The sequence below is a fragment of the Pyxicephalus adspersus genome, chromosome 10 (assembly GCF_032062135.1).
Source record: "Pyxicephalus adspersus chromosome 10, UCB_Pads_2.0, whole genome shotgun sequence".
Taxonomy (NCBI): Eukaryota; Metazoa; Chordata; class Amphibia; order Anura; family Pyxicephalidae; genus Pyxicephalus; species Pyxicephalus adspersus.
The window spans coordinates 7,448,832-7,462,971 of record NC_092867.1 but is presented as its reverse complement, the minus strand read 5'-3'; the positions used below and the strand labels follow the sequence as shown (position 1 = coordinate 7,462,971).

The window sequence follows — 14,140 nt, the reverse complement described above, 5'->3', positions numbered from 1 at the left end:
TTCACTTACCCCTCCCCACTCCCTTACTGGGAATTCTCTGCAGCGCAGGCAAAGCAGAGACCTTGGGTTCAGATCATGAAGAAGGATTCAGTTCAGCAATCTGTAAGAGAGACAATAAAGAGCTGTCAAGTTATCCCAAGAGTTTGTTGGAGAACTAAAGTCATATTAGTGTGAAGTGCTACTAAGTCAAGGAGCAACAACATGCAAATGTCAAAAAAAAAAAAGAAATAAAATACTGTTATTGCAGCTATATAGTTGTTACATATACTTAATGATTTCTTCTGTAAGAGCCAACTGGTGTAAGCACACCTATAATAACCTTTAGTCTTTTATAATTTGCAGCACAGCAAGAGTTGGGGTATGGAGGCAGCGCCGGGGGTAATAAGGCGCTCGCTCGGCATGTGTTATGCATTAAATATTCTAATAGGAGGAGAAATCATAGTGACTGGAGGGATAAAGTCATCAGTATAATGCTGCTTTTTAATATCTGCTTTTACCTGTTAACAATTGTAGGTATTGTAGTTTTTGCAGGTTCAAAAGTGATTAGGTTAAAAAGATTTGATACTTATGAAGAACTCTTTTATAATGGGTAATGTAAAGATTATATTGTGTTGGAGTGCACTGCAAATAAAGTCTTTAGATTTCCATGCCTTGGTATTGTCACTGCTCACCTCCCTCTCCCCTTTCTTTGACCACCCAGATTCTCTTTCATCACGAAAAAAAAAAAAAATTAGAGATTTAGGGATTTGGCTTTAGGGATTTTTTCGTCTCTGAACTACACGGACACATTTCTTTCTCTTACTAAACGCTGGATGACTTGTGTGGGGACACTACTGAGTATAGAGAAATAATGTGTTTTGCGGAGGAGGGACATTCATCTACAAAATATTGCACACAGTACTGATACATATGAGTGTGTCTACATTCTAAAAAAGAGAGAGAGAGAGAGAGATAGAGAGGGAGAGAGAGGAGAGTGAGAGACGTGGGGGGGGGGGAGACATATACATTTTAGAAATTCTATCATCATGGTTTCTGTGGTTCCATCCGCCAGCCTTTAATATCACTACAGTGAAAGGAAACCCTGAATGGGACGAGGGAAGCAGATATCCCACCCATCCAACCAATATTTGCAGCAATGAACAGGCATATTAACAAATAGTTGAATAATTGAAAGGATAAAAGCTTTTCTACAGGTATGACTCAACATACAGAGAACCCATATGTAATTTAAAGGATTTGAATAAAAAATCTAAAAAATGCAAAAGTAAACGTTACTTTCAGGGAAAGAGGTTCAAATAAAGGGAACCTGTCCTGACTGCCAGTGTTTCTTAACCAGGGTTCCAGGAAACGCGTCGGAATCACATAAGACTAATATGGTTACTTATTGTAAATATGCAGAACTATTTTGTCTAGTATAAATACTTCAGTCTGGTGAAAATGGAACCTGACTGGATATATGTCAAATTATGATTGTATTCGAAATATGTATGAAAACAACAATGTATCAAATAATTATTTCATCTAAACATTTTGGAGCTGAAACCTTTCTTTATTTGAGTAACCAAAGAGGTAGCAGCTCTGCACCCTAACTGGAGGGAAACCAACTTCTTCATTACATTTTCCTTCAGAGGCAGCTAACGCTTCCATTTTTTCCCCCCAATCCTAAGCACCTGCAAATAACTTTTCTCCAGCCATTGACATGTGGCACAGGATCATTGTTGTGTCCCAATGTTCATTCTGCACTACATGTCCCATGAAGCACTGAACCTAGGCCCAGGGTAAAGGCCAGGACTGGAGTGCCGGTATCATTGTGGGTGTTACTGGGTTGACTGCTAAGGGCTACGGCAGTGTTTTACAACCAGAGGTTGCTGGGGTTTCCTTGAGCAAAGAGCAGTTTGTGCCTCTCAGGTCAGACTAAGTGACCCCAATGATCTTTTTCTGTAAGGGTGACATTCTTCCCAATGGCCAGCAATGTAAGAGGAAATCTTCCTACTGTCCACCTCAATAATATACTGTGAGCGGTGGATATAGGAATTAAAACAGGGTGTTCCCTAAAAAATATTTCAAGGGTTTCTAGAAATCCTTGCATAGAATCTGCCATGGTAAAAGTTGCCACTGTACAGGGCGGGCTTACTGTCCATCATGATACAGAGGCATTCCTGGCATGGACTTACATTGCTAAATGAAATGTCTTTGCAGCTACAGATACCAGCTTTTTCAACAATTTGCCTTATTATTCTCACACAGTATTTATATAGCACAGACATATTCTGCAGTGCTGTACAAAGTCCATAGTCATGTCGCTAACAGTCTCTTAAAGGCTCTCACAATTTAGTGTCCTTACCATAGTCATATGTCTTTAGTACAATCTAAGGCCAATTTTGAAGGGAAGCCAATTAACCTAACTGTCTGTTTTTGGAATGTGGGAGAAAACCGGAGTACCCGGAGGAAACCCACACAAACTCCATGCAGATAGTGTCCTGGCTAGATTCAAGCCTGGGACCCAGCGCTGCAAAGGCCTGAGTGCTAACCACGGAACCAACATACTGCACATCAAGATTTGCAAATATAATATTTCACCTTTTTCCCTACTCACTTGTCTCCGATGACGTGTAATAAAACTTGGGGGCAGGATAAGGGCCATTGCTTGGGGTCAATTCTGTTTTCCATGGCTGTTATCTAATATCTATTTCTTTGGCTTTGTTTATATTTCCCCATGCCTTCAATACATACACACACTAAATCATTTGAGTATAGAAAGTGATATATGAGATAATTTTAATCAAAGAGGAGCACCGGCTCCATCATAGTTACCAATCATCTGGCTCTGGGCCGGGTCTCTGCAGACCAAACATTTGCGTCCCCAGCTCCTGCTATAATAATAATAAATGCATTGCGTTCACAGGAGGATCGCCGTTCAGTCCAATATGGAGAATTTTCAGACTTTTCCAGGTTACACAAAATGCATCTGGGTGTAACAGAAGACGAGTGTCTGGAGAAATGTCTTCTGTATAATTTGTTCCATATGACACGGGGAGACCCAAATAAAGGCAGATCATGTCTGCTGGCGGCACAGTCCTTTTTATTGCCACTGCCAGGTAAAGATGTTGGCAAACCTTAGCCCACGTGGAAAGATCATAAATCAGGTAACTGGTAGTTGTTATATGAATGGATATTTTTTGTTGGCAACACATGGGTCAGTTAAAAAATGTGCATGTGCATTCTTACCTAAATATTGATGTCTGTATTTGGTTCAGATTTGTGCAGTAACTCAGAATGAAATCTTTGTGCAAGAGTTTCCTGCAATACAGACCGGTCACTGCTGCTCCTGGTCAGGTAACCAACCAAAAATCACTGCGCATGTGCAGCTCAGTGTTGGTTGCTAGGATACCCAGGAATCCCGGATTCCCCTGCAATTGCTCGCACTGAATTAACTCCTGTGCAGGAGTTATGTCATATTGACCCTGCCAATCAAGATGGCAAGAAGCTGGTGGTGCCCTGCCATGGAACAGGGACAAGCGCGTATAACTGGGTCCTGTTACGCTTTAGGCCAATGTAATAGGACAAACAAATGCTGGATACCGCAATATGACTGGTTGCATATACACTGTTCTCCCTGGCCCCTTTTAGCTGGGTGCACCACCTGGCACTTTTCAGTACCCATCCTGCTGTTTTTGGGTGGTTACTTAGGAGTTGGGTCACAATACAGGGGCTGCCACCCACCTACAATTTCTTCCCACCCAGCTTAAAAAATGATTTTAGTTTAGTCACCATATAAATATTGCATGCCACAGCCAGCACGTTGAGCTTTTATTTTCCATACTCACCAAGGACAATTTCTAAAGGAGCCAATTAGGCTAACTGCACGCTTCTGCAAACCCACACACACAAAACACGACAACATGCAAACAGCCTGCAGATAACCAGCTGGGGCCCAGCATTGCATTTAGACAACCATGCATGTTTGCATTTAACGTATAACGGCAATGGCTGCAAACGAGCTCCAAGAGGTAAGTGTGTCACAAGTGTAACTCGCAGTGAAAGTGCTCCAATAGTAGCGAACACTGTGGCTAGAAAAGGCCAACTGCGCCATGAGCAACAAGATTTGCACAATGCCGATCTTCAGACAACAAGTGCCATGGCCAAACGTTTGACTTTTGCAAACCGCACTGAAATCTGCTGCCGCTGCGTGCAGCCACATAACAACCGCTCCCATTGTTCAACCCAGAACTTTTGGGTGGGAAGAAGCTGTAGGCAAGTGGCAGCCCATGTATCGTGACCCAACTCTTCAGTAACCACCCAAAAACAGCCGGGTGGTTGCTGAAAAGTGCTGGGTGATGAGCCTAGCTAAAAAGGGGCTGGGTAGAACACTGGCTCCCATTCACTGGAATGGGAGAGGTTGGGACCGCACTGGAGCCTGCAGCAGACCTCTGCGACTCAGGTCAGATATTCCTCCTACAAACTAGTAGGAAAGCTTAAACGAAAAAAAAAAAAGTAGAGTTAAGTGTAAAAACCCATAGCAGGTTATTTTCAGGGTACGTTGGTGGTAAGTGGGAAGAGCAGTGTGTCCGCAGCCAGCAGGCGTTCAGGATATTTGTCACAAGATTGATTCTCTGTTGATCATCTGGGTTACTAGTGGGAATCAATTGCTGCCACCCCTGTTGTACAGGTCTCCATATCCCGAGGAAGCCAAAGAAGGCAAAATGCGTCGAGGAGGAGACTCAATATATGAATCTTGTTACCTTAACAGTTAGTGACAGCAATATTATGCTCATTACATGTGTAAAATGAGCTTTTTAAAAAAATGTATATTTGTATGTATTGTTTCATTAATCATTTTCTGTTTATCTGGTGAATCTTTAGTAAATAAATGTAATTTTTTTATCTGCAATAACCGAATGCCATAAAAGCCTCCTTTCTTTTCTACTTTACCTTTACACGGTTAAATATTAGGCTTGGCATTAGCTAGGATAACCTGGCCCAGCGGTTGCCAACTGGTGGTCTGCGAGAAGACTTTGGTGGTCCGGGGCTCTGGCCGGTGCACCCCCAAGTGGGGTCAGGAGAAGGACCCCGCTGGGGGGACGCATGGGCCAGAGCCGCAGACCACATCTTCCGTGCAAATCCCTGGCTCAGAGAAGTAGGCTGTGTTTCACGACACAATCCGCCTACGCTTCCATCACAGGCCCTGCCGCGTGCGTGCCGAGGAGCCGGTAATTTTATTGGTCCGCGGGACCAAAAAGGTTGGTGACCGCTGACCTGGCCTACTCACCCTAGTCTCCCCTGATTGGTATACCTCTGATATTCCTATCAATATTAATGATAATATTAAGCACAGACATTCCCACTGGTGATTTCCCCTCTGTTCCCAATTTGGTGACAACCGAACATTTTGGATTTCCCTTCACATTCTGTCTCGGTGGCAATAGTAACCAGGTTGAAATGAAGGGGGTAACCTTCCCAAAGGGGACCACAAAAATACCTGACAACCAGAACACCCTAAAAACCTGCACCCCCCCTATCAAATTCACACCACAAATCAATGGCCACATATATTATTATTAAACAGGATTTATATAGCGCCAACATATTACACAGCGCTGTACATTAACTAGGGGTTGCAGGGGCCAGCTCTGCGTTTATCCCCATTACCGTAATTCATTATGGGATCACCCCCATCACTTCTTTTTTTCATGTAGAGTTTTCCTCTGTAGCTTAGGGATATTTATACTTTTACCGGTATAATTATATTTATAGAGATCTAGGCACACCTGGAATTTATTTGCAGCATTTGTTTATCCCTCCTACTAGAAATGGCCCTCAAGGTGCTTGTTCTTCTCTATCACTATTCCCCCGGGTCATACAGATGGAGGGGGAATACCATCTATAGCTGTATACCATGTGGCATATCTGAGATGGCCTTTTAGAGTATATGAGCCTCATTTTTGCTTATTTTCACAATGATGCATTTTTCTTTTCTTTATTTAATATTATCTTAAGTATTATTGAAATGTTTGTATCTTTTCCATATTTTTGGCATTTCTATATTTGTATGTGCAGTGTTCTCCTCAGGCCTTTTTAGCTGGGAGCACCACCCGGCACTGAAGAGTTGGGTCACAATACAGGGACTGACACCCACCTACAGCTTCTTGCCACCCAGTTAAAAAATTTTTTAGGGAGAACACCGATTTGTGTATAAAAAAAAAAAACACCCTGTATTCATTTATTTGTGGTGATCAGTTTGTGGACTTTAATGAAAAGGAAATCAGAAAAGAAAACATGACAAACCAGTTTTCTCCCCGACACCTTTTAGCTGGGTGCACCACCCGGCTGTTTTTGAGTGCTTACTAAAAAGTTGGGTGAAAATACAGGGTGGCGATCACCCACCTACAACTTATTAAAAAAAACATTTCTGGGGAAAATAATCAGACTTCTAACCAATATTCCAATATAATATTTACGTATGGTTGACCATATTGATATGTCATGCACTTGTGAAACTTTATTCACATCTCAACAGATACATTTAAAGTCACTCAGTAAACGTATGGTATATTAAAGGGAACCAGGGTTCCTCCAGAGGTTGCTGGGGGTACCTTGAGCAATTTGCACCTCTCAGGTCAGTGACACCAATGATGTTTTTGGCTATCTGTAAGAGTGACATTCTTCCCACTGGCCAGCAATGTAAGAGACATTCTTCCCACTGACCCCCACACTAATATACTGTGAGCTGTGGATATAGTAATTATAGAAGGGGCTCCCTGAATACCTGAAAGATATTTCAAGGGGTCTTTCATGTTAAGAAAGTTGAGAAATACTGCTCTATATTATGGGGTGCCAGGGGGAGGAGTCCCCGTCATATGTTATCATAGTCACAGACTATGGGACCCGTCAGCCACACCACCCCCATTCTACAGCAAAGGGGCAATGCTGCCCAGCAAGGGATAAAATGTCCCACAGACATAAAACAACGTTTTTGTTCTTGATTAGATGCAGTTAAGGTTTTTTATTTAAATAGGCTATTAAGCTGATAGCAGACAATGACAAAATAAATAGTGTAATTAAAGTGTCCGTTTTCCTAAAAAAAAACAGCAAAAGTTGAATACTTACCGCTAGCAGGGAGCACAACTCATGGATTACAACTCCTGACACTGCCGCATGAGTATGATCATCTTTCATGGCAACCTTTGCTGGACTTTTTAACAAAGGGGAACCCTTGAAATATCTTTAAGATCTTCAGGGAACCCCAGCTATAATTACTATATCCACAGCTCACAGTATATTAGCATGGCGGTCGGTAGGAAGAATGACTTTTAGATTGCCGGCCATTGGTAAGACTATCAGATAGCCAAAAAGATCATTGGGGTCACTTAAAGCGTACCTAAACTCAGAAATTTCACTTTACATAAAAGGGTAGACAACAATTTGATGTAATGTAAAAATTCTGTTTTTTTTTTTTTTTAAATGCAACGTGCTTTTTTTTTTTTAAAGGGTGCAGCACCGCCCCTTAATCCTTTATCACCTAGGCAAGAGGTTGGCAAACTGCGGCCTTTAGGCCAGATAAGGCCTGGCCGGGAGTTTGTTCAGGCCTAACGCCCCCTGGCCAATCTAGCCTAATCCCGGCCAGATCGACCAGGGGGCGTTAGGCTGGAACAAACTACTGGAGCCGCATGCGGCTCTTGAGTCTCCTCTTGCCGTGCCTTCCCTATTTACCGCAGCCGGCGTTAACACTTCCGCCGCCGGGGTAAATAGGGAACGCCTCTTGAAGGGAAATCTCTCCTCCACAATGCATACGGAGGAGAGGGATTTCCCTTCGGGGGGCGTTCCTGGTGGAGGCAGGACTCGAGAGAAAGTCCGGCCTAGTGTGCTCATGCTCACCCCTGAAATGGCCCAGTGGCCACAAAAGTTTGCCTACCTCTGGCCTAGGCGATCGAGAATGAATGGGAGTGCAAAGCCTCGAAAGGATCTTGTGTGCTCCTTCTGAGCATGCTCGAGCATCTCAGGCATGCGCAGAAGGAGCCTTTTTCGTGAAAAGAGAAAAAGTTTTCTTTCCAACCTACATCACCTGATCTCGCGCCTGGGTCGGGTGACGTAGGATGAAGAACCTGAAAGAAAAGGCGAGGATGGCGGCACCCGGAATGCAGGCTCAGGGACGGATGCCAGGACGACACGGGACCCAATGAAAGAGACTTTCGGACCGACCGACTGCTCTGCGGGATTAAAGGTTAGTGTATTTTTTTGTTTTTGTTTTGGGGGACTTTTGAGTTTAGTTCCTCTTTAAGAATGTCAGATAGCCAAAAAGATCATTGGTGTCACTTAAACTGACCTGAGGGGTACAAATTGAAATCCACATGGCAGCCATGCTGGGGGCGTGTCTCTGACCACCTGGCTGACCAGGTAAAGGGTGATGATGCCTGGCGCTGCAACCAGAAAAAAACAACACTGGCAGTTTACACCAAGCAGCAATGCATGCACACGCATCTAATGCGACCCGGCCGGAGCCCAATCCACCTGTATAATCATTACAAATCATAAAACAATTTACAATTCTCAAAATGAACCAAGAAGGTACCTGTACAATAACAACCAATGGAAATAAAGCAACCACTGCATCTAAGGACCGGTAAGTGTTCAGGAGAGGCGTCCTCACTTCCTGTCTCTGTGACAACCACAGAAGAAATGGGGAATGTCGTTGTCACGGAGGCAGGAAATAGATGGATGATTAAACGATCTGTTTCTGCTTGCCTCTCTCTTGGAGAGATTTCTTATCACTTCCTGTCCTGACAGGCAAGAAATATGGTACAAAAATTTAGAACTTATAAATGAGACCTAATGTAAATATTGTGGGTCCTTTGTATGGAAGGATGTGATTGTTATGTGTGGGGGGAAGTTTACAAGTAAGGGGGCAGTTATTGGAATGTTTATAAACCAGCAGGGGGCAACCTTGCAATGGGCAAGTATAGAGGAGGCCAGGAAAGGCAGAGAGGGTAGAATGGGGTCCCCTGTGGGCCCTAGAAGTGTACCAGACGCCCCCAAGGGGCAGAGCTGGGCATAATGCACACACAGCCATGACACTGGGAGTCAAAAGGCCTCAGCACAGCGTCCAGGCCCCGGCTAGAGAATAATATACAGCCCGGTGACGTCACACCAACCTATAAATCCACACTTACCTCACACGTTATCACCTCGCTCCCTCTCCGTCTCTGGGTACCCCAGCTCCTCGCGCCGCTTCCGCTTCCGGTCCCCGCGGGGAAGCGCGTGAACCGGTATGCGCGCGACCCCCCTCCCTCCGCTTCCTGCCGCGTGTATGCGCAAGCTCAGACTCCCGCCACCGCCGCCATTTTATCTAAGGGAACGGTGTACTTACGCCAGCCTAAAATAAAAGCTAAAAGCCCTCGCCGGACTGCAGAAACGTCAACAAATCGTGAATTCTTTACAAAAGACATCGCCTTTGTTGTTTAATGACACAGAAAATAGGTATTTAGAGAGCGTTTGCCCTCATCAAAAATGTCTTGTAGGCTTCTCCAGACGATGACGTCACTGTAGCGCCATCCGCTGTCTGAGGAATCCGCAGCCCCGAGACTGACCACGCCCCCTGCCTGCTAGACGAGGGCGGGTTTTTTTCGAGTCCGCCATTTTTTTGCAGCAAATTATCTTTATTGACAAATTGTTTATTGTACAGTGCTGCAAACTCTCGGGATGTAATGAGAGATGAATGGCTGCGGTGCATTGAGCTTCTGCTGCAGCCTGGGCAATGCTGTCCTCCCCTCACAGCCTAATAAAGACTAATGATAGTCAAATAAAATGCAATAAATAAGTGATGCACACACTGCACACAAAGCTTCATTAGTTGCTAAAGAGAACCTGTCATTTTAAATAGTGGGATTTTGATCTTCCTCCCCACCAATAAAATATCGCCTGAGGTTTTAGGGAGCAGAAAGGAACATTGGGGGGATGTGGATTGCTTTTAACTTTTAACTGGCCCTTTATCCTATGTAACCCGGGTTGGTCAAGAAAAGGAAGGGGGGGTAACGTGCACCCCCTTTTCTGTACCATAGCAGGCCCTTTGCCTTCCCATAATAATGAGGAATCCCAATGCTGAGGGACAGGGCCTATTCCCAACATCTGGTCCCTCCAAATAAATGTGAGGGTTTGGGGGTTCTTATGGAGGAAACTTTACCAAAAGGCTCCACTAGCTATCTGATGTCACATTGATATCAAATGATGGAAACAATTTTTTGTGATGGTTTCCATTGACAGAAAAATAAGTGAGCACCGTACACACAGCGCCTGCTCTGTCCTATGGAGGGGGGGGGGGGTTCGGACGAGCGAGCAGTACCCCACTGCGTTCTTCTCCATTGACGTGAACAGTGGCCATTCTCAATCGGTCATTCATCAACCCTCTGTGGAAAATTATTGAACAACATTGGGGGACTGGTGTACACATGTCACATTTTCGCTTTAGCTGCGCCCCCCCCCCCCCCCCTTCCTATTGTGTGCTACCTCCTTCACTTCTTAGATTGTAAGCTCTTTGGGGCAGGATCCTCTCCTCCTGCTGTGTCACTGTCTGTATCTGTCTGTCATTTGCAACCGTTATTATTAAATAAGTTAGTACAGCTATGAGAGCACAGCAGGGTGTCACTCGCTCCTCCTCCCCCTCCCTCCTCCATTGAACATAATGACGCTGTGTGTATGGAGCTCATTCACTCACCTGTCACTGGATGATCTGGGCACATAAATTGTTAATTATCTGCTAGTGCTTTATTTATAAAGTGGTGAATCTGACAGTCACTGAAACCTGGCCATTCCACCACCTCCTAGATTGTAAGCTCTTCGGGGCAGGGTCCTCCTCTCCTCCTGTGTCACTGTCTGTATTCGTCTGTCATTTGCAACCCCTATTTAATGTACAGCACTGCGCAATATAATAATCACGGGGCTATAATAATCAGCACGGCGCTATAATAATCCTATTTATTATTAATAATGATAACAATAACAATAATTGAAACACATGGACCTGGAAGAGTCTCCACCAGTGAATGTTTTACCTACAACTCCCACTTCCTTTATGGGGGACTAAATGTGGGGAAGAGGATTTGTCTCTCAGTATTGAAGAGGGGGTCCATTGTTATAAGATAAATCCTCTTCCACAAGTATGTGACTTGTATGGTACAGGAAGTAGGGGTGTCACCCCTTTCCTAACCATGCTTGGTTAATATGTAAAGGGAACCCTTTATTATTATTATTTTATTATTAATAATTATAATAATATTAATAATAATAAACAGGATTTATATAGCACCAACACATAACACAGCGCTGTACATTTACTTTTTTTATTTTTTTTTTTATAACAAAAGTTGGTATGGACAGGATGGCAGCTAAAAGTGACCGCTGACCTAAAATAAATACAAAATAGGAACAGGAACTGAAAATGTTTCCTATTGGACCCTAATTTTTCCCTATAGAGTTTGTAACCTTTCTCTATTCAGCCCCAACAGTATGGCGCCTAAAAGACAATCTTACTCTCCTGACTGCAGTTTAAAGGGCAGATAGGGCATTATGGCTCCTTTACATTTATTCTAAATAGTGAATGTGGACCTGCAAAAGTTCAACTTAAACCCGTCACACAATCAAAGTCCTGATATGTGGATATATAAAGGCCAAAATTCGTTCACGAAAAAGGTGACCAACGACGCTGACGAACGAGGATTGTCGTTGGAAATGAACGACCGTCACGGCGGATCTGATTGGCCGACGATTGTTCGTGTACGGTTGTTTAGTGATCGTGCAAGTTTCTGCGGTACACTTTCTCCTTTACATGTCCCTCCCTGCATCGTTCAAACGATTGTATCTAGCGTGTGTACACTATAGGTGGATTATATTTGAACGATCGTATGGTTACAGCATGTACAGAATTGTGCACAATACGATTGTTCAAATATAATCGTGCATAATTGTTGATCGGTCGTAATCGTTCGTTTTCTAACGATAATTATTGGAAGTGTGTACCTAGCTTAAATCTATTTGCATTATTTATCACAGTGACCCCAGCAAAAAGTTACCTTTGTCACCAAATCAAGGGGGGGGGGGGGTAAAGGGAATGCCAGCTGTCAAAGGTAGATTTCTCTTGATTTTAGGGAGATTTCTATTTGGCTGATCTTACACTTCAAATTTTATTGCCATAAATCCAACAGAAATAAAAATATATTTCTTTTAGCACATTGAGTATCCTAGCTTACTACTGTTTAAAATACAAAAAAAAAATTGGTTTACCTGCCAAATGATTTGTATTTCTGTCGTCCCGATTCTGAGATTTACACAGCTCTGCCAGGTAGATGTCACCACCTTTCCAATCTGAGGTTTTAGGGAACCCCCAGTCAAAAGGATTATATGGGGGTCAGTGGGAAGAATGCCTTTTACATTGGTGCCCTCATACAGTGGTGGTCAGATTACAATCTTTATAGAAAAAGATTGGTTAGCACTGGCCTTTGCAGCCAGGTTAGGTCCCAGGTTCGAATCTCGGCCAGGACACTATCTGCATGGAGTTTGTGTGGGTTTCCTCTGGTTTACTCCCACATTCCAAAAACACAGGTTAATTGGCTTTCCCCCAAAATTGACCTTAGACTGTATTAATGACATATGACTATGGTGGGGACATTAGATTGTGAACTCCTTTGAGGGACAGTTAGTGACATAACTATGAACTTTGTACAGCGTAATATGTTGGCGCTATAAAAATAGTGTGTAATATTAAAAGAATGTTCCCGGGACAATCAGGCTGGGGAGGGAGGGGTGAGATGATGCTGGGTGTCCTCCAGACAATAAATGAGGCAGCTCTATTTGTGTCTCTATAGCTTCTAATGCACATTATGAGAAGCTCACAGTGTGCAGTGAAATCAGAGGAAGCAGTTTAATCCAGGAGAGGAACTGGAGATTTAGGGAAGGCTGGTGGTGGATTCTCCAAGTTAAATTAGCCCTTTCTCTATCCTTGTAAATTTGCATTTAAAGGTCTGGTTATATTACAACACACAGAAACATTTTTCTGTAAAAAAATCTTTATTATATTTTTTATTTTCAAAATGCTGATCTCCAGTCCATTGATTTCAAACACACATCTAAAAGTATGTCAAAACCCACAAACAGAAATTGAAGATATTGCAGCTTATCAGTCCTTGGATGTGGTGGCTGCATTGGTTTTTTATTCGAAAAGCCAATTATTTGCATGGATTCCAACGTAAAGCTTGAATAAATTGGCACACCTTACCTATCCACATTCCAGTGCCAGGTGCTGTCTTTCTTATTCTTGGTGCAGAGGATCTTTGGCCATCTTGATTGGCCATGCCGGTATGATGTAATGGGATTTTAGGATAATGCAGGAGTTCATAAATTCTGGCTTGCACAAGGGAAGCCGGGATTGCTGGGGTTCTCTGGCAATCTAAGCTGACGCTGTACATACATGCGCAGCTCGGCTTTGATGCCAAGAACCCAGAGTGATCAATCAGGCAAGACACATTACTGCAGAAGGGACATCGCCTGTCCTTTTCTGAAACAATGACCTGCCCTTAGTTCCACTGTAAAATATTGCAAGCCTATTGCAGGGATACACTTTCATCAGTGAAGCTGGGTGATCCAGCAAATCTGGAATGGATCTGGTCCAGGATTCAAAACATTTGCTTGCTGACTGTGAAGAAATCCATTGCAGGTTTAGCATAATAACCCAGCTTCACTGATGAAAGCGTATCCTCTGCAGTCTTGGATAGCTTAATAAATCAGACCCAACGAGTGTTCAGACCTGAATATACTGAACATGTGACATTTGGTAGGTGAATGGAATGTTTTGATGAATTAATAAACTAAGAAAATGACTCAAACTCACCAAATTAATATCAATGTGTTTTTAATGTGCACTCATCCTCCATGGATTGCCAACCCATCCCTATGTAATTCTACCAGTATATAGGAATCACGTTTTTTGATTTAATGTACGTCTCGTAGATTTATTCTGTAAATGTCAGTAATAAAGTGGAACTAAACCTAAAAATGAAATAAATGTGAACAAGCTAATTCTTTATTGCAGAAGGAATAGGCTATTTGCAACCTTAGCCTGTCCTTTTACAATAAAAAAAAAACATGCCTGCTC

The 14,140-nt window shown here is 43.1% G+C and overlaps 1 protein-coding gene across 4 annotated transcripts in view; it reads right to left on the bottom strand.

The window, feature by feature from the left end:
- Positions 1 to 9,285, bottom strand: part of ZNF384 (zinc finger protein 384) — a 28,874-nt gene extending 19,589 nt beyond the window's left edge. For 3 of the 4 annotated variants that reach the window (XM_072423974.1, XM_072423977.1, XM_072423976.1), the window contains exons 1-2: positions 9,168 to 9,285; positions 10 to 100 (exon numbers count right to left, since the gene is read on the bottom strand). The gene's annotated coding sequence lies outside the window, so the exon portion shown is untranslated. Of the gene's footprint in view, positions 1 to 9; positions 101 to 8,323; positions 8,649 to 9,167 lie in introns of those variants that run through there. The other variant, XM_072423975.1, reaches the window with a different exon arrangement.
- Between the last annotated feature and the right edge of the window lie 4,855 nt (positions 9,286 to 14,140).